Source organism: Grampus griseus (genome assembly GCF_964374135.1).
Source record: "Grampus griseus genome assembly, chromosome: 2".
Classification (NCBI taxonomy): Eukaryota; Metazoa; Chordata; class Mammalia; order Artiodactyla; family Delphinidae; genus Grampus; species Grampus griseus.
In genome coordinates, this window is record NC_139018.1 from 13,262,134 (window position 1) to 13,289,367 (window position 27,234).

The 27,234-nt window shown below is 46.1% G+C and overlaps 1 long non-coding RNA gene across 1 annotated transcript; it reads right to left on the minus strand.

Moving 5' to 3' along the window:
* Positions 1 to 3,155: 3,155 nt before the first annotated feature.
* On the minus strand, positions 3,156 to 18,920 carry LOC309818240. Its single transcript, XR_014296327.1, has 3 exons — positions 18,797 to 18,920; positions 6,194 to 6,278; positions 3,156 to 3,215 (listed from the first exon to the last, which is right to left on the minus strand). It is a non-coding gene; the product is annotated as an uncharacterized lncRNA (long non-coding RNA).
* Between the last annotated feature and the right edge of the window lie 8,314 nt (positions 18,921 to 27,234).

Sequence of the window (27,234 nt, forward strand, 5' to 3'; positions counted from 1 at the left end):
TCACTGCTCCTTCCCCCTGGGTCCTGATGCACACACAACTTGTGTGTGCCCTCCAAGAGTTCAGTCTCTGTTTCCCCCAGTCACGTCAAAATCCTGCAATCAAATCCCGCCGGCCTTCAAAGTCTGATTCTCTGGGAATTCCCCCTCCCGTTGCCGGACCCCCCAGGTTGGGAAGCCTGATGTGGGACTCAGAACCTTCACTCTAGTGTGTGGATTTCTGTGGTATAATTGTTCTCCAGTTTGTGAGTCACCCACCCAGCAGTTATGAGATTTGATTTTATTGTGATTGCACCCCTCCTACCATCTCATAGAGGCCTCTCCTTTGTCTTTGGATCTGGGGTATCTTTTTTGGTGAGTCCCAGTGTCTTCCTGTCGATGATTGTTCAGCAGTTAGTTGTGATTCCAGTGCTCTCGCAAGAGGGAGTGAGCACATGTCCTTCTAGTCCTCCATCTTGAACCAATCTCAACTTCTTGGTCTTGAGATGGAGATTAACCTGGATTATCAGGTGGGCCCGATGTAACACAAGGTTCCTTATAAGAGATGCAGGAGGTCAGAGAGCAAAGAAGATGCTATACTGCAGGCTCTGAAGATGGAGAAAGGGCCCACAAGCCTAAGGATAGAGGTGGTATCTAGAATGGCAAGGAAATGGATTCTCCCAAGAGCCTCCAAGAAGTGCTGACCCTGCTGACACTTTGACTTAGACCAGTGAGACTGATTTTGGACTTTGGACCTCCAGCTCAGCATGATGGAAACTCCACTCCAGAATGGTGAAGTCAAGAACACAGGGCTCCCTCTCCCCCAGCTCCGGGACGGAGGGCTGTCTTCCCAGGAGAGGCAAGATGTCAGCATTTCTAAACCTGCCCCAGCTTCCTGTTGCCAAGGCCAAATTCTGGGGGGACATGCAGATGGGAGCTGGGGCCTCATTCCTCTGCCTGGCCCACACTTGTGGGATGGGGCTCCACCCCTGGCATGGTGCATCGAGAGCACTGGGGCCTGGTTGCCTTGCCCGACTCCTGCGGCAGAGTTCCATGCTGAGAGAGCCTAGGAGACCTGAGGCTACTGCCCACCCACAGCCCCACCAAACACTCAGCTCGAAAGCAGGGGCAGCACTTAGAGGGAAGCACACAACTGTCCCCAGCCCCAGATAGAAACTAGATTCGTGGTTGCCTAGGACCAGGGGGTTTAGGGGCATAAGGGAGTGAAAGCTAAAGGGTACTGGGTTTCTTTATGAGGCAATGACAGTGTTCTATAACTGGCTATGGTGATGGTTGTCCATATCTGTGAATATACTGAAAACCTCTGAATTGTATGCCTTCAATGGGTGAATTGTATAGTGTGTGAATTATATCTCGATAAATCTGTTTTTGAAAAGAACCAATAAAAATTAAACTTGTGTTGTTTTAAGCCACTACGCCCATGATAGCTATTACAGCAACAGTAGGAAACATACACCCCATGCCCACTTCTAGCCACCATGGGTTTGGCCGTGACCCAACTGCTTGGTCTCCCTGCTGAGCACACACTCTCCCAGCACTTGCTTTCTTCCTCCTTGGTGGTGCATAGCATCTGGGTGGGGTGGGGATGTATTTTTTACTTACCTTGGGTGAGACAAGCTTTACTTTACACCAATGAACACAACACATAGGAGACTCCTTTTAAAAACCAGGGACAGAACAGTGCAGAGCTCCCAGAAACGAGCAAAGCTCCTCCCCCTTCCCACCAACCTCCAGGAGTGGCCCTGCTTGGGATCAATGCCCCTGAGGGCTTTTCTCAAGACATTTTGCTCTTGAGCTCAACAAGCTAAAACCAAAATTTGCCAGTGAAATAAATGTGTCCTCAACTTAGAAGCTTGGGTCCTTATTAGGCCCAAGAGTAAAGCTTCATTTGTTGGTGGTTGCCTTTTGGGTTCCCTGCAGCTGGGCTGTGTCCAGTACAGTGTTTGTTTATGTTTTACATCAAGTTGAAAACTGCAGGACATTTTTATCTAAGCCTTTGTTTTAAACTGGATGCTTAAAAAATAAAAAAGAGCAATAGAAATTTAATTTGCTGAGAAGGAAGGCTGCTCGTCAGTGTTCCCGACTCTGTGGCACAGCTCTTTCTGTACTCTTAATCCTTTTTTATTTCTTGGAAATAAATTATAGCCCATCCTCCTGCCCTGGATCCCTTGTTCTCTATTCCTATCCCCTTCTCCTCCCTTTCTCTGGGCCCTGAAACCTCTTGACCAAATGGAAGAAGTTTCCTTTCGCCACAGAGAATTACCAGAGAGCAGAGAGCGGTGGAGTCTTCCACGGCAGGAGGGGTAATATAAACAGGTTTCTATTATACGGGATAATGTAAACAGGATTGCGTGGTGAGGGCTGTTTTTAGCACACTTCCCTCTTTGATCAATTCTCAAAGCCAGCCACACTCTCAAAACTGGACTTGTGCTTGGCATTCTGTGGGGTTTTTTTTTTTCCTTTAACTCTGGTCAGCTCTGCTGTGTGTGCTGTGTGCTCAGTCTGAGGAAGACATGATTCTGAAATCTCAGAGCAAGCCCCCGGGATTAATAGCTAACCTAGGCATGTGTTTGACTATTTATAAGACAAAGAAGAAGTAATCCCCAGGTGATGCCAAAGGCAGGACTAAGCCTCCAGGCAGAGGTGTGGGGTGAAGGGGATAACCTTGGGCCACCTGATGACCCAGATGGTGGCTCTGGCTTGCTGCTGCCCGTCTGCAGGCTTACTTTCCAGAAGGTTCAGCTGCAAATGATGCTGCGCCACATGCATGGACTGAGTCAAGAATCTCATGTTTGTAAGATAATAATATATGCAAAGCATCCGTGGATGTTTCTAGAAAATATTCTAGTTTATTCTATCAGACTTTCATAGTCGCAGGTGATACAGCTCAGCAAAAGCAGTCGTCAGTTCTTCCAGACCGTACCTTGTGGTAGTTTGAGGCTGCAGCTGGTGCTGAAGTGGAACTCACAGGAAACCCGATGAAGGCCACGCTGGGTCCTTCCACTGAACAATGTGGTGTGACCACGAGTGGCTAAAAGACAACCAAATAAATGGATAGACCAGCCTGGCAAGAAAACAGAGTCAGCCTGCAGTGGAAGGTCTGGGGAAGACCTATGCCTCAAAATCCTACCTTCTCAGCAAGTTTGGTACAACCCTTCGGTACTGCCTTTGTTTCCACCACTGGAGGATCCAACCCACCTGGGCCTCAGTTTCCTCACCTGCAAAATAGGTATAACGTTATTGTTATCCTTTCATCACAGAAGACTGGGACATGCTCTGCAGTAATTTTTTATGCTGCAATATCTATATAAAATGTCTGATACATTTGGGGTGCTCAAAAATTTTAGTAGTTATTGATTAATCACAAATATTGAGGGAGGGTCTAAGGTCAGTAATATACCACGCAGCTTAAAGAGGGCACCTACAGTAGGAAGAGCCAGCACGACCTAAAGAAGTTGGGCATGGTGGCCCTGCAGGAGGTCTGGGCACAGGGGAAGGCCGTGGGCCTGGGCATTACTTCATAATTTGGGCCTGACAACACCCCTCAACTTGACAGTGTGGCTATCATTAGGATGAGAAGGGGGCTCAGTGGGCTGAAGTCAAAATTCCAACTCCACACACTGGCCTGCCCACGTTGATCTTGCAGCTGGGGACGCATTTTGGATGCAGAAAGATGCAGTGATAGGGATAATAATTGTTAGCAATCTCCTAGGCCCATAGCGACTCTGCAGTGTCTTACCAGATCAGACACAGAAGCTATGTTTCACTGTGGCCCAATGAATTGCTGTTGATCCCAAGCATAGGAGCAAGTTGCAAAGCTCTACTTTCGTGTTTGGGGCTCTTTAAGCAGGAGGCTGCGGTTGTATTTCTGATGTTTTCTTTCTTGAGCTTAGTGGCAGCACACAGGTGTTAACACCTATAGCATTTCCTAGGCCTTTCTGCATATCAGAAATACTTCCTAAGGACTTCTTTTTTTTTTTTTTTCTGTACGCGGGCCTCTCACTGTTGTGGCCTCTCTCGTTGTGGAGCACAGGCTCCGGACGCGCAGACTCAGCGGCCATGGCTCACGGGCCCAGCCACTCCGCGTTATGTGGTATCTTCCCGGACCGGGGCACGAACCTGTGTCCCCTGCATCGGCAGGCGGACTCTCAACCACTGCGCCACCAGGGAAGCCCTCCTAAGGACTTCTTAAAGGAAAATGTAGGCCTAGTCCTACCAGCAAAGCACAGTCCATTTTTTTTTGGCTCTAATGACAGGCTGTAAATTTTATTCAAAGGGGCCTTTGCTTTTCCAAAGACACATCTGTACTGCAGAGTTGCCTGCATCTTATTTGCTTTTTGTTTGTTTGTTTTTAATTTTCATTGGAGTATAATTTGTTTAAAGTGTTGTATTCGTTTCTGCCGTACAGCAAAGTGAATCAGTTATATGTATACATATATTCACTCTTTTTTAGATTCTTTTCCCATGTAGGTCATTACAGAGTACTGAGAAGAGTTCCTTGTGCTATACAGTAGGTCCTTATTAGTTATCTATTTGATATACAGTAGTGTGTATATGTCAATCCCAATCTCCCAATTTATCCCTCCCAGCAGTCCGTTCTTGATGACAAAACCCGGCAGAGAGGAACAGAGCTGCAGAAGACGGAGTGCCACGAGCAGCGGACTGGCACGCCAGTACCTTGTTAGAACTAGTTTCTAAACGTTCCCTGAACAGCTGGTAAGGGAGACAGTCCGCCCTGAGCACAATGGACGGTGAGAGGAGGCCACCCAGGGATTAAAATTTTAACCCAGATGATCCCGAGGGTGAGTGAGTGTACAGTACAAAGTGCAGTGCAAGGAGCTGTGTGAGCTCACTCATGCAAGCCATCAGGCCTTCGGGGTTCGTGGACCTGCAGAACGAGTGACCTGTGGAACTGAATCCATCAGCGAGTCCCACCGTGCGGGGCATCCTATACTAACGTGTAGGGGGTGGGGTGAAAAGCAGGGCGAGGGAGCGAAGGGATTCAGCAGTATTCTGAATACTCAGCAGCTGCTTAATAACTACTCATGGACTTGAATTCAATAAAATCAAGAAGAAAAATGGAAATGCAGATCCTTGCAAAGTGCCTTCTGGCAGTTCAAAACATTTTTGTACTCTGAGGGCAAGTGGCAAGGATTAAGCATATCCAACTGGCTTTGTGCTCCTAAGGCCACTTGATCCTGGAAGCTCCTTTTCACTCCCCGCACCTTCACCTCCTGCCCCGGGTCGGGCGATTATCTGTGGTGGTGCAGAATAATGGAATAATTTTGCCATTTACTGTCAAGACACTGCATCCAACAATGAGGGTTTTATTCTGAGATAAAGTTTGAAAAAAGGCTCAATAGATGCCAGATATTAATTTCCATCCTTGAGAAAGAAAGGAATGCAAACTGCAGCAAAGTTGTGTTGATTCATCAGTCTATTGACGCTCGAGCCCACGGTCTTTCCCTTCCCAGCTTGAAAGAATATGACTCATTGTCTCAGTCAAAGGTTGCATCCGTTCTCCCGACCGTTAGCGCACCTTACTTTTGGAGAAGTGACTGTGTAGCCACTGTAATTAGGGGCCATACATTCTCCCTGAGGAATCTTCATCGGGGCGACCCAGCCCTCACGGGAGCAAGCTGAGCTGCGCATCACGGGCCACGTGTGAAATAACAAGCTTTCCTCCTTTCTCTCAAGACCACTGTTTGGACTTACAAACACCGTCTGCTTCTTATGTGTTAAATAGCTAAAGATCAGACTCAGACTATCGTCAGCAGCATGAACGAATAACTCGCAAACTCCTGAGTCATCTCGCAGTTTTATAGTTGTCTTTCCAAAGGCACTTTGAAAAAAGACTTCAAACAAATGAACAATAACCTATTCCCTGATGACTGTCCTTTGATACGTGAATGTTTCCTGAGGTTTTAGGCTGGGCTCTGAGCTGCCCCGTGATGTCATGGAGATGGACAGCCCCCTCTGAAGCTTAGGGCCTACTCCTCTGCATGCGTGTGAAACCCTCCCAGTGAAACCTACTGGATGACCTGGGAGGCCCAGGGCCTCAATGCAGTTGAGTTTCTGGACTCTGTACAATTGGCTGCTGACCAGGATGGGGTGTCCAGACACTCCTACTCTGAGATACTTTGGGGTCAAGAAATATTTACAAGAAAAGTGAGGCTCAGAAGATTAATTGACTTACCCATAGTCTGGTAGAAAGACCCTCAGAGATAGCTCCACCCTGGAAATCATGTTTCTTTGTTTTGTTTGTTTGTTCAGAAATTTTCCTAAGAGAGAGAGAGAGAAAGACAGACAGACATCATTCCCAGCCTTGTATACTGATACCCCAAATGAATAGGCCACAGAGGGGGCACGTGGGTGATTTAGAACCCAGCTTCTTGACAAAGGGACGGGTCCCAGAGCTGACTTTGTCTGTTAAACAGCATCCTCCTGCCCTTGCGGCTGGATCACGCTGACTGGAGTGCTCTACCCTTGTCAGAAGGTGGCTCTGTAGCTTTCCTGAGATTTCGGAGCGGTGGAAAGAAGGCCTGAGAGAAAATGGTACTTCTGCCTCCCAGGCACAAGTGAGGGGCCAGCCAGCCCAGAAATGCCCCCGTGTGCTCTGGTGTCTTGGGTCTCCAGCCAGACCAGGGTGTCTCTGGGAGCTGAGGAAACTCCCTGAAGCTCAGGGTGAAGAGTAGGCTTAAATGTTATCCCTCTTAAGTAAATGAGAGAAGCCTGAGCTTTGGTTTCTACACCAGGGACACCGATCTGCTTGTGGAGGGGGCGGCCGGCCTCCCCAGAGGTTCTCCTGGGTGGTGTCAGCTCCTGGGTGAGGGCCTGGGCTCCAGTGGGGTCCACGGTCAGAGATATTAGAGGAGGACGTCCCCTCAACGACCATCTGAATATTCCAATCTGATTATGTCACGTTCCCAGTGAAACTCCTCTGTGTCTCCCAACTGCTCCCTGGAAGAAGCCCCAGAGCCCCGTGGGGTGCTGGTCCCCTCTCCTTCACACAGCAGACCAGGCCCTGGCCCCCTGTGCTGCCTGCCTTCCTGCTCTCCCCCTAGCACTCCCCAACCCCTTCCTGGCAGACTTTCACTGCCCTTCATCTGCCCGCTGCTTCTCCCCGCCCTCAGCCCAGGGCCTTCAGATCACTGGCCGCCTTCACGGAGCCTTCCCGGATGCCTCGCTAGGTTGAAGAGCTCCTAATATACCTAGCAGTTATGAGCAAATGACCACATACCCATCGAATGAATGTCAGCTCCCCACTGCATGTCACCAGCATCCAGCTTTGTCCCAGGGGCCACACTCAGGAAGCTGGAAGGAACTGTCTGTCTGCGGCAGCGAGGCAGGTGCAGCACAGAGGGACAGAGGTAGGAGCCCTGGGCTCAGGTCTTACCTCCGGCACTTCCTTCCAGACTGCAGACGTGTCCTTTTGATGCCCTGACCTGGTCTCCTTCTCTGTGCTGTCTGACCCTCTGCTCTCTGAGGACTTCCCTCCGGCCCTGACATTCTCAATGGCCATGAATTCATTCAGGCCTGGTCTCAGAAAATCATGATGTCAAGAAGTTTCTCCTGGGCGCCCTCCCACCCCTCCCTGGGCTGGCAGGGCCTCTGCTCTGCTCTCCATCCCTTGCTTCTCTCACAGCCCTCCTGAGGCACCTCACTTTGCTGGGAACATTTCACTGCCAGCTGCAAGGGAAAGCAAGATAAGAAACTAATTTGAACTAGGAGTTTGGAGCTTCATATGTTATCTTCAGACACATGGGCATGTTAAAAGGCACCTGCCCAAGGCGAGAATCTCTAAGGACGGTTGGGGAGGAAGGGTAAAGCCTTTGGGTAGAAGCCTTTTTTGATAGCCTTCAAAGAGCAGCTGGGGTTATTGTTTGCCTGAATGACTTGCAAAAACATTTGTGAACTCACATGTAGAAGCCAGCCTATGATTGGTTTGTTAACGTGGTGATGGTTCCTGAGGCCTGGCTGGGAGTATCTGCTGATCAGGCCTGGGGTGGAAAGAAGTCCTGAGAAAGTGCATCCAGATTGGGGCCCAGGAATTACAGCGATCATGCAGAAGATGATCCTGCCAGGAGCTGAGCCTTGATCCCCAAGGGCTTCTAGAGAAAAAGCAAAGCACTTCTCTGATTTCAGGAGCTCAGTAAATCCAGCTCTCTGGCCTCTTTCAAACAATAGCAACTCTGCAGAGACAAGGGACGAGGTGAAGTAGACAGGATGAGACTTCACATTCTTAAGATGTCTATACTCACCAAACTGATGTACAGATTCAACACAATCCCTATCAAAATCCCAGCTGCCAGTTTTTGCAGAAAGGGACAGACTGATCCGAATTTTAATGTGAAAATGCAAAAGACCCTCAATGATTGAAACAATCTTGTAAAAGAACAATGTTAAAAACTCACATTTCCCAACTTCAAAAGTTACTATAAAGCTACAGTAACCAAGAAGGTGTGATACTGACGTAGGAATAGGCATAGAGATCTATAGAATCAACATCAGAGTTCAGAGATAAACATTTTTTTTTGATAAGGGTGCTAATATCATTCAAAGAAGGAAAGAATAGTCTTTTTAATAAATGGGGCTGTCACAACTGGATATCACATGCAAAAGAATGAATTTGGACCCCTACATCACACCATATACAAAAATTAATTCAAAATGGATCACAGACCTAATCGTAAGGGCTAAAACTACAAAATTCTTAGAAGAAAACATGGATGCAAATCTTTATGATCTTTGATTAGGCAATGGTGTCTTAAGCACAATACCAAAAGTAGAGGTAACAGAAGGAAAAATTAGATAAATTCAATTTCATTGAAATTAAAAACATTTGCACTTCAAAGGATACTACAAAGAAAGTGAAAAGACAACCCACAGAATAGGAGAAAATATTTGCAAATCATATGTCTGCTAAGAGAATTGTATTTAGAATATATAAAGAATAATCATAACTCAATTATTAAAAGGAAAAACAACCCAATTTTAAAATGGGCAAGGGATCTGAATTCTCTGAAGAAGATAAACAAACGGTCAATAAGCACATGAAAAGTTGCTCAACATCCTTAGCCACTTCACATACACTAGGATGGCTAAAATTAAAAAGACAGATAATAACAAGTGTTGACAAGGATGCAGAGAAATTAGAACCCTCATACATTGTTAGTGAGAATGTAAAATGGTTCAGCTGTTTTGGAAAAGAGTTTGACAATTCCTCAAAAGGTTAAGTATAGAGTTACCATATGAGCCAGCAATTCCACTCCTACGTACATACCTAAGCAAAACGAAAATTATGTCCATGCAAAAATGTGCACACAAACGAACATAGCAGCATCGTTCACAATAGCTAAGAAGTGGGAACACAACTGACGAGTGGATGAATAAAATGTGGTCTCCACACAATGGAACATTATTCAACCATAAGACTGAATGAAGTACTGATACATGCTACACTGTGGAGGAACCCTGACAACATTATGCTAAGTCAAAGAAGCCGGTTATAAAAGACCATATATTGTATGTTTCCATTTATATGAAATGGCCAGAATAAAATCTATAGAGACAGAAAATGGATTAGTATTTTCCAGGGCTGGCAGGGGGAGGGGCTGGGAGTGACTGCTAATGGGTCCAAGGTTTGTTTTTGGTGTGACATGTTCTAAAATTGATTGCTGTGGTTGTTGCATAACTGTCAATATATTTTTGGGGTGACATGTTCTAAAATTGATTGCTGTGGTTGTTGCATAACTGTCAATATATACTGAACTGTGTACTTTAAACTGAGACTCTGTGCTATGTGATTTATATCTTAAACTTTTTTAAAAAGATCACACATTCCAACACACTACACAGACATTATAGGGGAGTAGGTGCCCTCAGCATGACAATTCCATTCAATGACTGTTCCTTTTTTCAAAAACTACAGCATGCCAGCCATGTGCCAGATGATGGGGGAGGGGGATGTTGAAGTGACCAAGACACAGTCCTGGCCTTTCTGGGACTCAGAACCTGTTCAGAGAAGCAAATACATACCCAAATGCCTCTAACAGGAGAGGGATTGTGGATACCTGTTATAGTAAAAACACAAAGTGTAAGAAAAACTGACAAAGGAGTGAGTTGGAAATCCTAACTGCTCCTTCCTCTTGGGGAAGGAGATGAGCCTGGTGAAGAGGGAGGTGTAGTTCATCAGGGGTTTCCCTTCTCCTTCCTTTGGGGGCTCTCCAAAGACATCCACATTGCATGGGTGGGAGAACTGATGAGTGCCTGTGGAGCCGTGGGCAGCTGGGTGTCCGGGGGATGTGTGGAGGACTAAGGCATGGCCTGTAGTGCCAGGGACTCCACAGCCCACCAGGCAGGGACGCAGTGAGAAGTGGGTGCACTGAGCAGACGACCTGCAGAAGGGAGCAGGTGACAGATGCTGGTTTGAGTGCTCAGGATGGTAAGTGCTGCAGGGGTAACTTGTCCTGCTTCCACTCTTTCCGGATTGTTCTCCGTAAGCCCCCTGTGTGGGCAGATGCCTCCTGGGCTCGTTCACATGGACCTGCACACAGGGCTGTGTGGAAGTTGATGGTTTAAACTGGGGTTAGGGATAAGATGACAGACCCACAGCCCGGTCCCTGAGAGCAGGGGAGAGAGGCCTGTCTGTGGGGTGCCAGATTCTGCCCCCACCTTCTGGAGGCCTTTCCCTCCTCTTCCTCCTCTATGTACTTAAGCCATTCCCATTGCTTGCTCAGACTGTGCTTCCAAGAAAGGACCTGATCTCTGGGCCCCCAGTATGCATCAGCGCCTCCCCATGTTGGATGAAGTCTCACTAGAGGGGCCCCTCAGCCGCGCAGGGGTGGCATCCCCCAGAGGCTTGGGCTTGGGAGCCCATTCTAATGCACTCAGAGCTGCAAGGGCCCATTCCACTGGAATTTGTTGCTCCCATCAAAGGCATAAATATTAACAGCTGTGCTGGAGCAGGGGGGTGTTATTTTAATCTATATCGTTCCTTGTAAAAAGAAAACCCACCCCTGAAGCAAAAGCAGTTCAAAGAGGGAAGTTCATAGCAATACAGGCCTTCCTCAAGAAACAATAAAAATCTCAAATTAACAACCTAACCTATCACCTAAAAGAATTAGAAAAAGAAGAACAAACAAAACCTAAAGTCAGCAAAAGGAAAGAAATAATAAAGATCAGAGAAGAAATAAATAAAATGGAGATTAAAAAAATAGAAAAGATCAATCCAAGAGCTGTTTTTTTTGTTTTGTTTTTTAAATATAAACAAAATCAACAAACCTCTAGCCAGGCTCATCAAGAAGAAAAGAGAGAGGATCCAAATAAACAAAATAAGAAATGAAAGAGGGGAAATGACAACTGATACCAGAGAAATACAAAAAATCATAAAGAGAATACTATGAACTGTTATATGCCAACAAATTGGACAACCTAGAAGAAATGGACAAGTTTCCAGAAACATACAGTCTGCCAAGACTGAGTCAAGAAGAAATAAATAATTTGAACAGACTGATCACTACAAGTGAAGTATAATCTGTAATTTTAAAAAACTCCCTGCAAACAAAAGTCCAGGACCAGATGGCTTCACTGGGGAATCCTACAAAACATACTACAAAGAACTTATACCTATCCTTGTCAAACTATTCCAAATTTATTCTATGAGGCCACCATCACCCTGATACCAAAACCAGACAAAGACACTACAAAAAAAGAAAATTACAGGCCAATATATTTGATGAATATCGGAGCAAAAATCCTTGACAAAATATTAGCAACCCGAATCATACACCATGATCAAGGTAGATTTATTCCAGGGTCCCAAGGATGGTTCAACATACACAAATCAATCAATGATTGATACACCCCATTAACAAAAGGAAAGAGAAAAACCACAATGATCAATCATCTCAATAGATGCATAAAAAACATTTGACAAAATCCAACATCCATTCATGATAAAAATTCTCACCAAAGTGAGTACAGAGGGAACACATCTCAACATTTACAACAAACCCACAGCCAGCGTAATATTCAACAATGAAAAGCTGAAAGCCTGTCCACTAAATTCAGGAACAAGACAAGGATGCCCACTCTTACCGCTTCTATTCAACATAGTATTGGAAGTCTTAGCCACAGCAATCAGACAAGAAAAAGAAATAAAAGGTATCCAAACTGGAAGGGAAGAAGTAAAACTGTCACTGTTTGCAGATGACATGATACTCTATATAGAAAACCCTAAAGTCTACACACAAAAGCTATTAGAACTAATACATGAATTTAGCAAGGTAGCAGGGTGCAAGATTATTATGCAGAAATCTGTTGTGTTTCTTTACACTAATAATGAAATATCAGAAAGAGAAAGTTAAGAAAAAAAAAACATTTAAAATTACATCAAAAAAATAAACACCTAGGAATAAACTTAACCAAGGAGGTAAAAGATCTCTATGCTGAAAACTAGAAAACATTGATACAGGAAAATGAAGATGATTCAAAGAAATGGAAAGATATCCTGTGCTTTCGGATTGGAAGAATTAATAGTATTAAAATGGCCATACTACCCAAAGCAATCTATAGATTTAATGCAATCCCTATCAAATTACCAGTGGCATTTTTTACAGAACTAGAACAAAAAAAATCTTAAAATTTGTATGGAGACACAAAAGACCCCAAATAGCCAAAGCCAGCTTGAGGGAAAAAAAGGAGCTGGAGGAATCAGACTCCCCGACTTCAGACTACACTACAAAGCTACAGTAATCAAGACAATATGGTACTGGCACAAAAACAGAAATATAAATCAATGGAACAGGATAGAAAGCCCAGAAATAAATCCATGCACCTATGGTCAATTAACAACAAAGAAGGCAAGAATATACAATGGAGAAAAGACAATCCCTTCTAGTGGTGTTGAAAAAGCTGGACAGCTAAATGTAAATTAATGAAATTAGAACATTCCCTCACAACATATACAAAAATGAACACAAAATGGTTTAAAGACCTAAATGTAAGACATGACACCATAAAACTCCTAGAAGAGAACATGGGTGAACATTCTGAGACATAAATTGTAGAAATATTTTCTTAGAGCAGTCAAAGCAAAAGAAATAAGAGGAAAAATAAACAAATGGGACCTAATCAAACTTACAAGCTTTTGCACAGCAGAGGAAACCATCAACAAAACAAAAAACAACCTACAGAATGGGAGAAAATATTTGCAAACGATGAAACCGACAAGGAATTAATTTCCAAAATATACAAACAGTTTATATAGCTCAATATTGAAAAAAACCAAACAACCCAATCAAAAAATGGGCAGAAACCTAAACAGACATTTCTCCAAAGAAGCCATACAAATGGCCAGTAAGCACATTAAAATATGCTCAACATCACTAAGTATTAGAGAAATGCAAATCAAAACCACAATGAGGTATCACCTCACTGGTCAGAATGGCCATCATCAAAAAGTCTACAAATAATAAATGCTGGAAGGGGTATGGAGAAAAGGGAACCCTCCTACACTGTTGGTGGGAATGTAATGTGCCGCCAGTTGGAAAACAGTATGGAAGTTCCTTAAAAAACTAAAAAGAGAGCTACCATATGATCCGGCAATCCCACTCCTGGGTATATATCTGAAAAAACTGAAAACTCTAATTCAGAAAGATACATGCTCCCCAATATTCAGGGCAACACTATTTACAATAGCCAAGTCATGGAAGTAACCTGTGTCCATCAACAGATGAATGGATAAAGAAGATGTGGTATATATATACAATGGAATACTACTCAGCCATAAAAAAGAACAAAATAATGCCATTTTTAGCAACATGGATGCCACTAGAGATTATCATACTAAGTGAAGTAGTCTGAAAGAGAAAGACAAATACCATATGATATAACTTATATGTGGAATCTAAAATACGACACAAATGAACCTATCTGTGAAACAGAAACAGAATCAGGGACATAGATAATAGACTGATGGTTGCCAAGGGCGAGAGGGGTGGGAGAGGGTTGTATTGGGAGTTTGGGATTCGCAGATGCAAACTGGTATATGTAGAAGGGATAAACAACAAGGCCCTACTGTATAGCACTGGGAACTATATTCAATATCCATGAAAAAGAATGTATGTATATGTATAACTGAGTCACTTTGCTGTACAGCAGTAATTAACACAACAGTGTAATTCAATTATACTTCAATAAAAAATAAAGTTAAAAACAAATAAGTTAGTACAATCAAAAAAAAAAAAAGAGAGATCTTGTAAGTATATACAATGCAATATTACTCAGCCATAAGAAAGAATGAAATCTTGCCATTTGCAGCAACATGGATGGACCCATAGAATATTATGCTGACTGAAATAAGTCAAACAAAGAAAGAGAAATACTATATGGTATCACTTATATGTGGAATCTAAAAAGTAATACAAATGAATCTATATACAAAACAGAGAGAGACGCACAGACACAGAAAACAAACTTATGGTTATCAAAGGGGAGCAGGGGGGAGAGACAAATTAGGAGTATGGGGTTAACAGATACAAACTGCTATACATAAAATAGATAAGCAACAAGGATTTACTGTATAGCACAGGGAATTATATCTAATATCTTGTAATAACCCATAATGGAATATAATCTGCAAAAAAGCAAACACTGGAATCACTATGCTGTACACCTGAAACTAACACAATATTGTAAATCAGATAGAAAGAAAGGAAGGAGGGAAGGAAGGAAGGGGGGAAGGAAGGAAGAAGGGGAGAGAGAGAGGGAGGGAGGGACAGAGGGACGGAGGAAGGAAATCCACCCCTAGTTAAATAACACTTTAGGGGAAGAATTTAACTTTTGGCGTTGGAAGCGGGGGAGCACCCTGAGGCTCCCCAGTCAAACCCGAGAAGCTGCCTATGCAGAGGCTCAGGAAGTCTAACCTTTCCCTCCTAACCCAACCTCCTCTTCCACAAAGGAAAAGCCCAGCATTCTTGAATGAAAAGCTCAGAGAGCATCAAAGGGAAAGAAGCCAGACTTGCAGGAAAACCCTCCAGCCTGTTCATGATTCCTGTGACCCTCTGTAACCCCTGTGAGGAGCTGGAGGATGCTCTGACCTGCAATGTGACTCACTTCCCTCCGTACAACGTGTGACTCGGTCTGAAGGACAGTGTGCTGCAGCACCTCTCCCTGCTCGAATGCCATTTTCTTCTACCTGGGCACCTGCCCCCTCGTCTAGCCCTGCCAGTGCCTGGCCCTCCTTTGAGAAGCCTCATCCATCAGTCCTGTTCACCGTTAAAAGCCACAGAAACCAACTCTGGCTGATTTAGGTAGAAACGGAATTAATCTCGGGTGGTTCACATTCTCTGGGAGCCGCTGCTGGGTGTGGGCACCCAGGTGCACCTGGACCAACTCTACCCACAGCTGCTCTAGCAACCTCAGCTGAATCCGGAAGCAGCTGCCCCTGGACTCTGAGTGGTGTCTGCCTGGCAGAGCTGTTACCCAGCTTCACTGTAGCCACCAGGGAGTCTGGCACGGTGAGCACCTGGCATCTTCAGCCTCTCCAGTGGGAGGAGCGTTCCGCCTCATCAGGCAGGGAATTCCCCCAATACAGGACAGGACATAAAGATCCCAGGTGGCCATAAGGCATGAAAAATGGTTGTTCTGCCTCTCAGGAGTAAGGGCAGCTAGTAATTCTATTCTTTTCTCCCCCTGCCTTCCCTGACCAGCACGATCTCTGAGTTTGGTAAAAGTCACTCAGGCAAAGTATTGATGAGAACTTTTTTCATATGATGAGAACTTTTAAGATTTACTCTCTTAGTGAAGTAAGTCAGAAAGAGAAAAACAAATACCATATGCTAACACATATATATGGAATCTAAAAAAAAAAAAATTGTTCTGAAGAACCTAGGTGCAGGACAGGAATAAAGACGCAGATGTAGAGAATGGACTTGAGGACACGGGGAAGGGGAAGGGTAAGCTGGGACGAAGTGAGAGAGTGGCATGGACATATATACACTACCAAATGTAAAACAGATAGCTAGTGGGAAGCAGCCACATAGCACAGGGAGATCAGCTCGGTGCTTTGTGACTACCTAGAGGGGTGGGATGGGGAGGGTGTGATGGGGAGGGTGGGAGGGAGACGCAAGAGGGAGGAGATATGGGGACATATGTATACGTATAGCTGATTCACTTTGTTATAAAGCAGAAACTAACACAACATTGTAAAGCAATTATACTCCAATAAAGATGTTTAAAAAAAAGATTTACTCTCTTAGCTACTTTCAAATATACAAACAATATTAACTACAGTCACCATGCCATACATTACATCCCATAGCTGATTTATTTTATAACTGGGAATTTATACCTTTTGACCCCCTTTCCCATTTCTCCCAACCCCCACCCCTGGCCTCTGGCAACCACCGATCTGTTCTCTATATCTATGAGTTTGTTTTATTTTGTTTTAGATTCCACATATGGAATCATACGGTATTTGTCTTTCTCTGTCTGACTTGTCTCACTTAGCACAATGCCCTCAACGTGCATCCATGCTGTCGCAAACGGCAGGATTTCATTCTTTTCATGGCTGAGTAATATTTTTATATATATATTATAATATAGAACACACACATATATCTTGCATTTTCTTATTTTCTTTTCATCTGTGTGTGGACACAGGCTGTTTCCATATCTTGGTTATTATTGTAAATAATGCTGCAATGAACAAGGGGTGCACCTATCTTTTAGAATTAGTGTTTGCATTTTCTTCAGATAAATACCCAGGAGTGGAATTACTAGATCATATCATTTTACATCTTAAAAAAGAAATCTGGGGGCTTCCCTGGTGGCGCAGTGGTTGAGAGTCCGCCTGCCGATGCAGGGGACACAGGTTCGTGCCCCGGTCCAGGAAGATCCCAAATACCGCAGAGCGGCTGGGCCCGTGAGCCATGGCCGCTGAGCCTGCGCGTCCGGAGCCTGTGCTCCACAACGGGAGAGGCCACAACAGTGAGAGGCCCGCGTACCGCAAAAAAAAAAAAAAAAGAAAGAAAGAAAGAAAGAAAGAAATCTGGGTGGGGTGAGGACCAGTGTAACATCTGTCATGCTCCTTCAGCAACAGACGTTCAAACCATCCATTGCCACTATAGTTCATCAGAAAATAAAATAACTTCCTAGAATAGACAGTGCTGTCAGCATCTTTCTGCTGACCATAGACTATTCTGGGCAGTATTTTGAAAATGAAACTGACTTATTAAAAGCTTGCAAGAGGAGGCGAAAAGGCCTGAGGTTGACCAGACTGCTTTGCTGTGAGAGCCCTGGGCTGTGACCCAAGGTCATGAGGGTGAGTCCCCTGGGGATGCAGCAGTGGCCTGCAAGCTTAGTGCTCACATAACCGTGGGCAGGTCACTTGGGTCTCAGTTTCCTTGTCTGTAAAACAAAGCTGAATCCCTCAAGAGTCCCTGGGTGGCAAATCTCAGGAATCCACTTGGGTCAGTCAGGGGTGTTTGTTATCAGAGAATACAAGCTGAGGAACCACCTGCTACCTGAGGGCTGGAAGGCAGCAGGGCCTCAGGTAGGTTGGGAAAGTGATCTTTCCTTCAGCTAACGGAGTCCTGTGAGCCAGAGCCAGCGGCCTAAGTCTGAGAAGTAGGCAGAGGCTGGTAGTGCAGGGCCTGGAGGGCATCTAGGAATGGATTCTCTTTCCACCCCCCCATCTCTGGACCTATGTGTCTGCTTCACTCCTCTTCTTCCTTCTGAAGACCAGTTTCCTCTGCTCCCCAGGCCATATGGCAGAACAAGTCTGCCCTTGGGTACCATGTTCACCCTTAGGGTCTAGTCACTCACAGAAACCATCTCAATCAATTCTAGGAAAGCACTGTTACAGGTGCATCTCTGGTCCAATTACTTGTAGGCAAAACCATGGCAGCTGCTAGGAGCCCTGGTGAGGAGCCTGGAGTTCCATGGCAACCAAAATTACCTACCCCAGAAGGACTGGACTACAGGCCCCCAGACAGGCCTAAGAGTCTGGGAGTGCAGGAGTGAATGGACTGCAGGGTAACTCTTCAGATTGTGCAGAAGCAGTCTCAAGGGTCATGAGGATTTGATTTAAAGCCATTCTCAAACTTTTTTTTTTTTTTTTTTTTTTTTTTTGCGGTACGCGGGCCTCTCACTGTTGTGGCCTCTCCCGTTGTGGAGCGCAGGCTCAGCGGCCATGGCTCACGGGCCTAGCCGCTCCGCGGCATGTGGGATCCTCCCGGACCGGGGCACGAACCCGTGTCCCCTGCATCGGCAGGCGGACTCTCAACCACTGCGCCACCAGGGAAGCCCCATTCTCAAACTTGAAGGTGCATCAGAACCACCTGGAGGACTTGTTAAAACACAGAGGGCTAGACCTCAGAGTTTCTGACTCAGTAGGTCTGGAGGGGCACAGTCTGAGAATTTGCATTTGTAACAAGCTCTGATGATGCTCAAATGCTTGGTTCCCAAAGTGGGGTCCACATTCCTGGCCCTGCCAGTTTCTTCAATCTGCAGGTTCCAGGGTCAGAAGGACTGGAAACAGGGAGTGGCGCCCGGGGTGTGCAACCTACATTCTGGATCGCCCTGTACACCACGGTTTGAGAATCACGGTTTTAAAATGTTTCAAAACGTCAGAAATGTCTTTGTTCCCAACCTTGAGTGTCACTGCGGAAATAAAAGGTGACCAGCCAAGGGATGTTTGTTCAGTATCATTAAACGGTTAAAGCGGTTAATTAATCAGTGTGTTTGGATTAAAACAAAACAAACTTTCCACTTTCACCAAAGAAACGCGAGTTACCTCAGGATGAGTAAATCCAGCCTTTGGGGTGGGTAAGAGGTCTTTTTTCTAGGCATTTTCATTTCTCCCTTCAAGAAGAGACGCACTCATCGCGTGGTTCTCCCCTTAGGGTAAGTAAAAGCTGGGCAGAAGTTTGCAGACTCGCCCTGCAATTCCTGGATCTCGGGCGCCCAGCTGCCACTGGCCAACCCGCCTTGCAGTCTGCGCCGGCGCCTCGGGGATCCGCCAATGAAGCGCTGAGGAACTCCATGACTTCATCGGATTACTCTCTCATTGGCTGCTGCCGCCGCGCCGGACCCGCCCCTTCCATTAGATCTCGGGAAAACTGCGCGGGCCCCGCCCCTAAGTGGAAGGCAGGTTGAGTTCTTAACCTCGTCTTCGAGTCTTGCGGACTTCTCTTCAAACAACAGATACCTCAGAAGGAAAATTCTGCTTTCTGACAAAGACTTGAGCGTGCCTCTCAGTCAGACAAAGTACTGGTTTTCTGCGCTGACCTTTGACTGCTGCATCGCTGAGGTTTAGCTGGTGTCTTCAACCTTTCTTAGGTACCTGGCAGATCGCACGCATTTCCCACTTACTTTAATCGTGTATTTGAATGAGTTTTGTCCTGCATCTCAGTGGATGAGTTTCTCAAGCCCCAATTTACTGTGGAATGCTAGTGATCATCTGTCCCACATTTTACCTGGGAAGTAAATTAGGTGGCTCCCACAAGGTCACACAGCTGGTTGGTGAACAGAGATGAAAATCAGATCCAGGGCTCCAACTGCAACCTCAGTGTTGCACACCTCCACCCCCCCACACCCCACCCGCCGTCTGATGCCTGAGAGCTCAGAGCAGCATTGCAGTCCAGGAAGCTCTGCCTGTAGGAGAACCCACAGACTAATAAGGGATAATCCAGGTTTCCTCACATTCTAGCAACTGCCTAACTCCCAGTTTGACAGGATAGAGTCATGGACTACAATCTCCCAGAGCAGTGCTCTCATTTTACAAATGAAGAAATTGATGGGTACTTGAGCACAAACCAGTTGTTTGTGGGTAGAGGCCGGACTTGACCTCCTGCTCTTCTTGTCCAGCGATGAGCCCCAAATGCTGGAAAGAATGGAAAGCCCACGAGTCCCCAGGGAAAGTTTTGTGCAGTGAGCATGGTTTCAGTACTGCAAGCACTAATCTGGGAGTAAGGAAGCAATCCGAAGTGTTTGTATGCTTCTCTGGCTGGCCAGCAGTTCAGGTGAGCCTTCATCCCCAACCTTTCTTACCAACAGCTTCTTTGCTACAGGAAAGGAGACCAAGCTGTGGATTTTTTCTCCTCTGACGTAGCGGGTGATCTGGTGCTTGAAGAGTCCGAATGCTATGACCCTCTCTTGAGTCAAGGATTTTTGAAAACTCAGGACCACTCTGTTAGATGGGGAGACTTGGCAAGCAGACTAGACCTGAAATCCTTTTGCAAGGCTTGGCTCAGAGTTTACCTCCTCCAAGACTTCCTGGAATCCCCACCAACAAAGGTGGACCAAGGGCTCCTTCAGCCCCCAATGCTCATCTGAGTCCAGCTGCAGTGCCATTGTTCACTTCTTTGTCCCCTTTCCAACTAGACCATGAGTTCCTGAGGGATGGCATCACACTTTATACAATTTTGTATTCTCAGGGCCTAACGTGGTCTGACACATAGTAGATGCTCAATAAATGTTTGTTGAATTGAACTGTGGAAACCTTGCACGCTAGTTGCCTTGTGCAGGGGAAGATCACTCGCAGCTCCTAACAGATGCAGATTTTGTGTTTATGAGGCTCCTTCACACAAAATGAGACTTCTCACTCTTTTTATTAGTAAAGTGTTTGAAATGAAAACTTCACAACTGTTTGCTAATATTGGGTTGGCCAAAAAGTGCCTTCAGTTTTTAAGTAAAAATAAAAGACACATTTTTCATTTTCACCAAGAACTTTATTGGACAACATATTCACCCTCTTGTTCCACTACGTTCTGTCATTTTCCAGGCAACTTCATAATTCCATCTTCCCAAAACTTTTTATCGTTTTGAGCAAAGAACTGTTCCAGATGCCTTTTACAGTCTTCCAGGGAATTGAAATTTTTTCCATTAAGAGAATTTTGTAAAGACTGAAATAAATGGAAATCCGAACATGCAATGTCTGGTGAATACTGTGGATGAATCAGAACTTCCCGGCCAAGCTGTGACAGTTTTTGCCTGATCATCAAAGAAACATGCGGTCTTGCGTTATCCTGATGGAAGATTATGCGTTTTCTGTTGGCTAATTCTGGACTCTTTTTGTCGAGTGCTGCTTTCAGTTGGTCTAATTGGGAGCAGTACTTGTTGGAATTAATCGTTCGGTTTTCCGGAAGGAGCTCATAATAGAGGACTCCCTTCTAATCCCACCATATACACAACATCACCTTCTTTGGATGAAGACCAGCCTTTGGTGTGGTTGGTGGTGGTTCATTTCACTTGCCCCACGATCTCTTCCGTTCCACATTATTGTACAGTATCCACTTTTCATTGCCTGTCACAATTTGTTTTACAAACAGCACGTTTTCATTACATTTAAGTAGAGAATCACATGCGGAAATACGGTCAAGAAGGTTTTTTCACTTAACTTATATGGAACCCAAACATCAAAGCGATTCACATAACCAAGCTGGTGCGAATGATTTTCAGCACTTGATTTGGGTATTTTTTTGAGTATGTCAGCCATCTCCCGCATGGTATAACGTTGATTGTTCTCAATTAATATCTGGATTGGATCGCTGTCAACTTCAACTGGTCTACCTGACCATGGAGCATCATCCAGCAGAAAGTCTCCAGCACGAAACTTCACGAACCACTTTTGACACGTTTGATCAGTCACTGAACCTTCTCCATACACTGCACAAATCCTTTTTTGTGTTTCAGTTGCATTTTAACCTTTCTTGAAATAATAAAGCATAATATACCGAAAATGTTGCTTTTTTCATCCATCTTCAACATTAAAATGGCTATACAAAAATTCACCAATTTTGATTCTTTTTTTTAAATGCACGCTGATATGACAGCTGTCACATACAATCTAACAAAATTGTTTCAAATGAAGTTAAAGACAGCTAAGTGCTACTAGAGCCATCTTATGGAAAAAAACGAATCTTTTGGCCAACCCAGTACAACTCCATAAAAACAAACAGATCCCTTGTGCTTACCTAATTCCTGATTGCCCTTTAAAACTCCAGAAGTGTGAGTCAATTGCATTATTCAAATCAGAACCCTCCATGTGTTTTCTTCTGTGCCTGGTCTGCTAGGAAGCTCAAAAATCATCCTATTCACACTGTTAGGAACAGTCTCCTCTCTGGTGACAGGTATAATGTTCTCCCCTATAGCTGTGTAGTTTCTGATCTTTACTTTGCTGTTCATTTAGACATATAAGCCCACTCTTTGCCTTTCTGGGAGAAGGTAGGACAGGTGATATATAGGGTAACAGGAAAGTATCCCCAGATCTCCAAGTGTGAAAAAAACACTCACAAAGATAAGTGATTTCTATCATACTGACTAAACCGAAAACTAACTTGATTTTTGTTATGGTGTCCAAAGCCTAGGCAAGGTTATCATGAATGGAGAGGAAAAGTGAAAAGTCTCAGAGCTATTCCAGCTTCATCCTGGGCAGGAGGACGCAGATCTGAGACACATGGATATTCTCAGCCCCAGAGAGGTGGTTCAGAAATGGAACCAAGAAGGCTCACAGAGCTTTTCCAGGGCTTGGGTAATGACCTTCTTGAGACTTTCCTCTCTCTGGTTCCAAGTCCACACTCACCAAGCAACCTCCAAGCAAGCATTTCAGCTTTGCAAGCATCCTGACACCGGGAACTAGGTCTCTGGGTATGGGGCACTGGGGGACGGCTTCCATCATAAATGGAATTGGCATGGAGCATAAGCGAGGGCCGCTGGTGGACTTCACTGTGGGAGCAGGTGGAGCACCCTGGAGCACCCACGTGTTTCCGGACTTGCAAAGCTGAAGGCCACGCAGGAACGTGGTTTCCGCACTCAGGTCATGCCGTGCTGGTTCCCTCCTTGAGCAGCCAGCCAGCCAGCCAGCCTCCTACACCTGGCTGTCCCTCTCAAATGGTAACAGATGGTTAACTGGAAACACCAGCTCGGTGCCTGCAGTGGGGTTGCTCAGCAAGGATCCCACTGGTTTGTTCCTACAGTGGGAACCATGGCTCCAGGCAGCAGCAGGTGACCCTGGGAAGAAAGTCAGGGGACCCCGGGGTATTTGAAGGGGGAGAGGGGCACAGAGCCATCTTGAGTCATCCTCAGAAACCCTGCTCAAAACAGCGGCAGCGATGCAGCTTTATAAACCGCAGCCTTGTTCATAAAAGCACACCTGGGCACTGAAGTGTGATAAGCCTGGGGGGTGGATAATATACTCCATGCCATGGAGCAGTACACGCTACAGAAAAGGAAGGAACCACAGCCTCGCATAACAAGGACAAATCGTGGGGCGTAATGAGCAACAAAGCAAATTACAGGACAGGACGCCACTTTAGAAAGCACGAAGCTAAAGAGCGTCATACGGTTACATATGACACTCATATTACTAGGGGTGGCAGGAAATGTGTGGTGCTAAAACTACTTAAAAAACAAAATAAGGATGTAATCAACACAAAAATCAAACTTGTGGTTAACTCTGAGATGGTCAGTTGGGTCCCTGGTGTTCACTTCATTATTTTATTATATAGGTGCCTCTTGATTATCTGTTTTTGTAGGTGTCAAAAACATAATCAAAGACATCCAAAGGCACTGCAGCTATCATGACTCAAGCACGAGCACTGTGGCTTGTCCCCCCGTTCGTCACACGCGCTGCTGTAGTGCCCGCCCATGGGGCTCACCGAGCACGCATGGCTCACACCCCCCGGGCTCTGGGGAGTCTCCCCGCTCAGGCAGCCAGATGACAGGGCTGCTGCCTGGCATGGTGAGGTCAAAGGTTAGCAGCGGTTATTCTGTTAGCACACTGAGGCCCCTTGACATCTCCTCTCTCCGGATTTCCATCTCCCCCTCAAACCTGCCCCATATGCTTCCGCAAGCTGATTTGCACTCGACTGCGGGCTTGTCTGCCTGGAGTACAACTCCAGCCCCACCACTTTCCTTCTACTCGTTCAGCCGTTCAACAAATATTTACTAGGCACCTACGACGTCCCAGGCACCATTCTCAGCGCTGGGGATGCAGCAGTGAACGAGACCACACAAAAATCCCTGCCCTCGTGGAGCTGACATTCTAGTGAAGGAGGCAAACACTAAATTAATAAATATGAATCAGGTGGTGACAAGCAGAAGCCTAGAGCTGAGTAAGGGAACAGGGAGTGGAGGGAAGGGCAGGGAGTGGGTTTGGATAGGGTGGTCGGGAAGGTCTCTCTAAGGAGGTGGCCTTGGGTCAGGGACCTAAATGAAGGGAGGGGACCACGTGGGTATGTGGGAAGGGTCTTCCAGGCTGAGGGAGGCACAAGGGTAAAGGCCCGGCCCCTGCTCACTCGAGTCTCTTTCTTTCCCTGGGGCTCCCCCGCCCCTCCCAGCCTGTCTTCTTTCTCAAGCCCTCTCCCCTCTGCTTACCTCTTGCCCTATTCTAGTTGTGGGTGTGTTTTTTGTTTTTTTTTTTTAAATGAAGTATAGTTTGTTTGCCTTATTCTAGTTGTCCAGGGGGCCCAGGCTTTTGGGGGAAGAGGACGGGGACGTTTCCAGACCACCGAGGCATCCCATTTGCATTGACCTTTGCTCTGAACATTTAGCCCGTCTCCATGGCTCCTGGCAAGACAGCTCTCCTGCAGGAATTATCCTGGAGTCAGACTTCCTGAGCCGTCTTCCACTTAGCTCCTTTCCTGCCAGCCATTGCCAGGCCTCAAGGCTGGATTCGGCCTACAGGCTGTGATTTTTCACATCCTTGTCAAACCTGTAACAGCAATGCCTGGAAAAAAGATGTCGGCTTAATTACTATTATTAGCACCAACGACTTCCTACTACTGAGGTTCCCTGAGTGCCGCCTGCAGGTAAACTCACCTGGAAAACCATTTGGGGACGTTCTCCCCCTGTGATCACCTGTATATCTCCAGGGTTGCTGTGGCAGCTGCCAGAGCAGCCCGGGCAACGGATGAAGATCAGAAAACATCGCAGATGTGGGAATGAGCCCAGAGACCAAGGAGCCCAACTGTCAGACAATGTTTATCAGCTTCTGCTCCCAACCCCCATATCCCAGCAAGCTCAGCGCTCAGGCAGATGGTCAGAAGGTACGCTGGTGGGTGTCAGTCACTTCCAGGACGGCCTGCTGTGAAGGTGGAAGCCTCAAATGTAGTCACTTATTACTGTTGTGTTAAATCCTGAAGGAATACATTTGCAGGCTGATTCTCGACCTTGGAGATCTCCAGCCTCGTCCATTCATTCATTCATTCATTCATTCACTCTTTCATTCAAGCTCCTACACAGTGCCAGACCCTACACTGGGTGCAAGGGGTACAGAGACACGGAATGTCAGGGCACGTTTATTGCACTCTTATGGTCTATCAACACCCTTCTAAGTGCCTTACCTGTATTTCCTCATTTAATTCACAATCAATTCTACAGGGTAGGTATTATAGCTGAGGAACTGTCGGCGGGGAAGGCAGGAACTATTAATGCCACTGCCCAGGCAGCACATGCTGAGTCAAGGGTCAAGGTCTGCTCTGCCCTCATGAAGACACAGGCCTTGTCTCTGGAACTTATCAGCTGGCGGGGGAGCACAGAGATGGACACCAATAATATACCTTACAGTGTGGCAACTGAGGCAGTATAAACATCAGGCATTATATGACAGAGTTTGTTATAAGAAGCCCTATCACAGAGGGAAAGAGCACTATTGTGGGATCACACAGGATCTGTCAGATGTTGAGCACGGCTTCTTGGTGACCCTTGGCTTGGGTCTCAAAGAATGCACAGGAATTTCCCTCCTGGACCAGAGGGGAGAGAACTTCCTGTGCAAGCATCTGGAGAAACAGACCTCCATGCTAAGAGGAGAATATGAGCGTTCAGGGTGGAGGATGGTGGTGGAAATACCTCCTGTGCAGATTCCTTCTACTTCTCTTCCTATTTCTTCTTGGTGAAACTAAAGAATCCAAGCCCCCAAAGGGACCTCTGTTGAAACTTTGACATTGTATTTCCCCTCGAGCTGTCCATAGCATCTGAGGCTCATCAGGCCAACCTTCATCACCTCATAGGTCCTTGCAGGTGCCTGAGGTTATGCCGGTCACATCAGAAGGCATCTCCGGATCTTCCTTCCTCACATCTCTGGATATCTGAGTTTCAGCTTCACCCTTGGTTGACTGGGGTCCATGTCTTTTCTTCCCAAGAACAGCCCCGGGGCTGCTGAGGGGATGAGAGACGAAACTGCAGGTAAGAACTCCTGGAAAGCTAGAGTAAGGCACCCCTAGAAGGGATGATGTTGACTATGACTTGGTTCTTCCTCATACCTGACATTCCAGACTGTCAGCTCCATCCTCAAATGCGGTATCCAGAATCCAATCCTCTCACCACTGCCACAGCTATCACCCTGGTCCATCCACCACCATCTCTCTCCTGAACTACTGGCAGTGTTCTCAGCCCTGCAGCCACAGTGGTATTCCTAAAATGTAGGTCACGTCATGACGTACATTAAAAGTCCTGCACGGATGCCCCATTTCACCAGAGGAAAAGCCAAAGTCTCCATAATGGTCCGCAGGCCCAACATGAACTCAGCTCTGACTCCCACCTCTGAACTCTCCTGCTTCGACCCCCTCCCTTCCTCTACCCCAGCCACTTGGGTCTCTTTCCTGTTCCCCCAGCTTATTAAATATGCTCCAGGGCCTTTGTACTTGGTTGCAGTACCCTCTGCCCAGAGATGTTCTCTCTCACCTTCTTCAAGTCTTTGTCCAATGTCACTTCAAGGAGGCCGTCTCTTACCACCCTGTCAGTTCTTTACTCTCCTCATTGGACCCTGCTCTGTTTCTTCAGCTAACCATTTTTACCTTCTGATTTACTACTTTATTTTGCTTATTTATTCCCCTGCCTGGAATGTAACCAAGGCAGGTATTTTGTTAGTTTCCTGCTGTATTCCCAGCACCTGCAACAGGACCGAGCCATAGCAGGTGATGACTACATAGTCATCGGATAACTGAAAGAAGGCACAGTTGGGACGCCTCCCCTCAGCTCTGTCTGCAAGGCCAAGACAAGGAAACCCCCCTGCGGACTCTGCATCCTCCTCAGAGGGCAAGGTAGCCGACATCTGAGCTGGCAGTCCTTGCCCGGTTCAATCCAACTCGCCTCAACAGACATTGATGGAGCCCTGGGCAGGTGCTGAGCCTGCCTGAGGGATGAGTCTCCACCCACCTCGAACTGGGTGGGGCGAAGGCTGCCTGGGGCAGAGGGGGCCTGCTAAGGGGCACAGGCCAAGCCAGGCCCAGA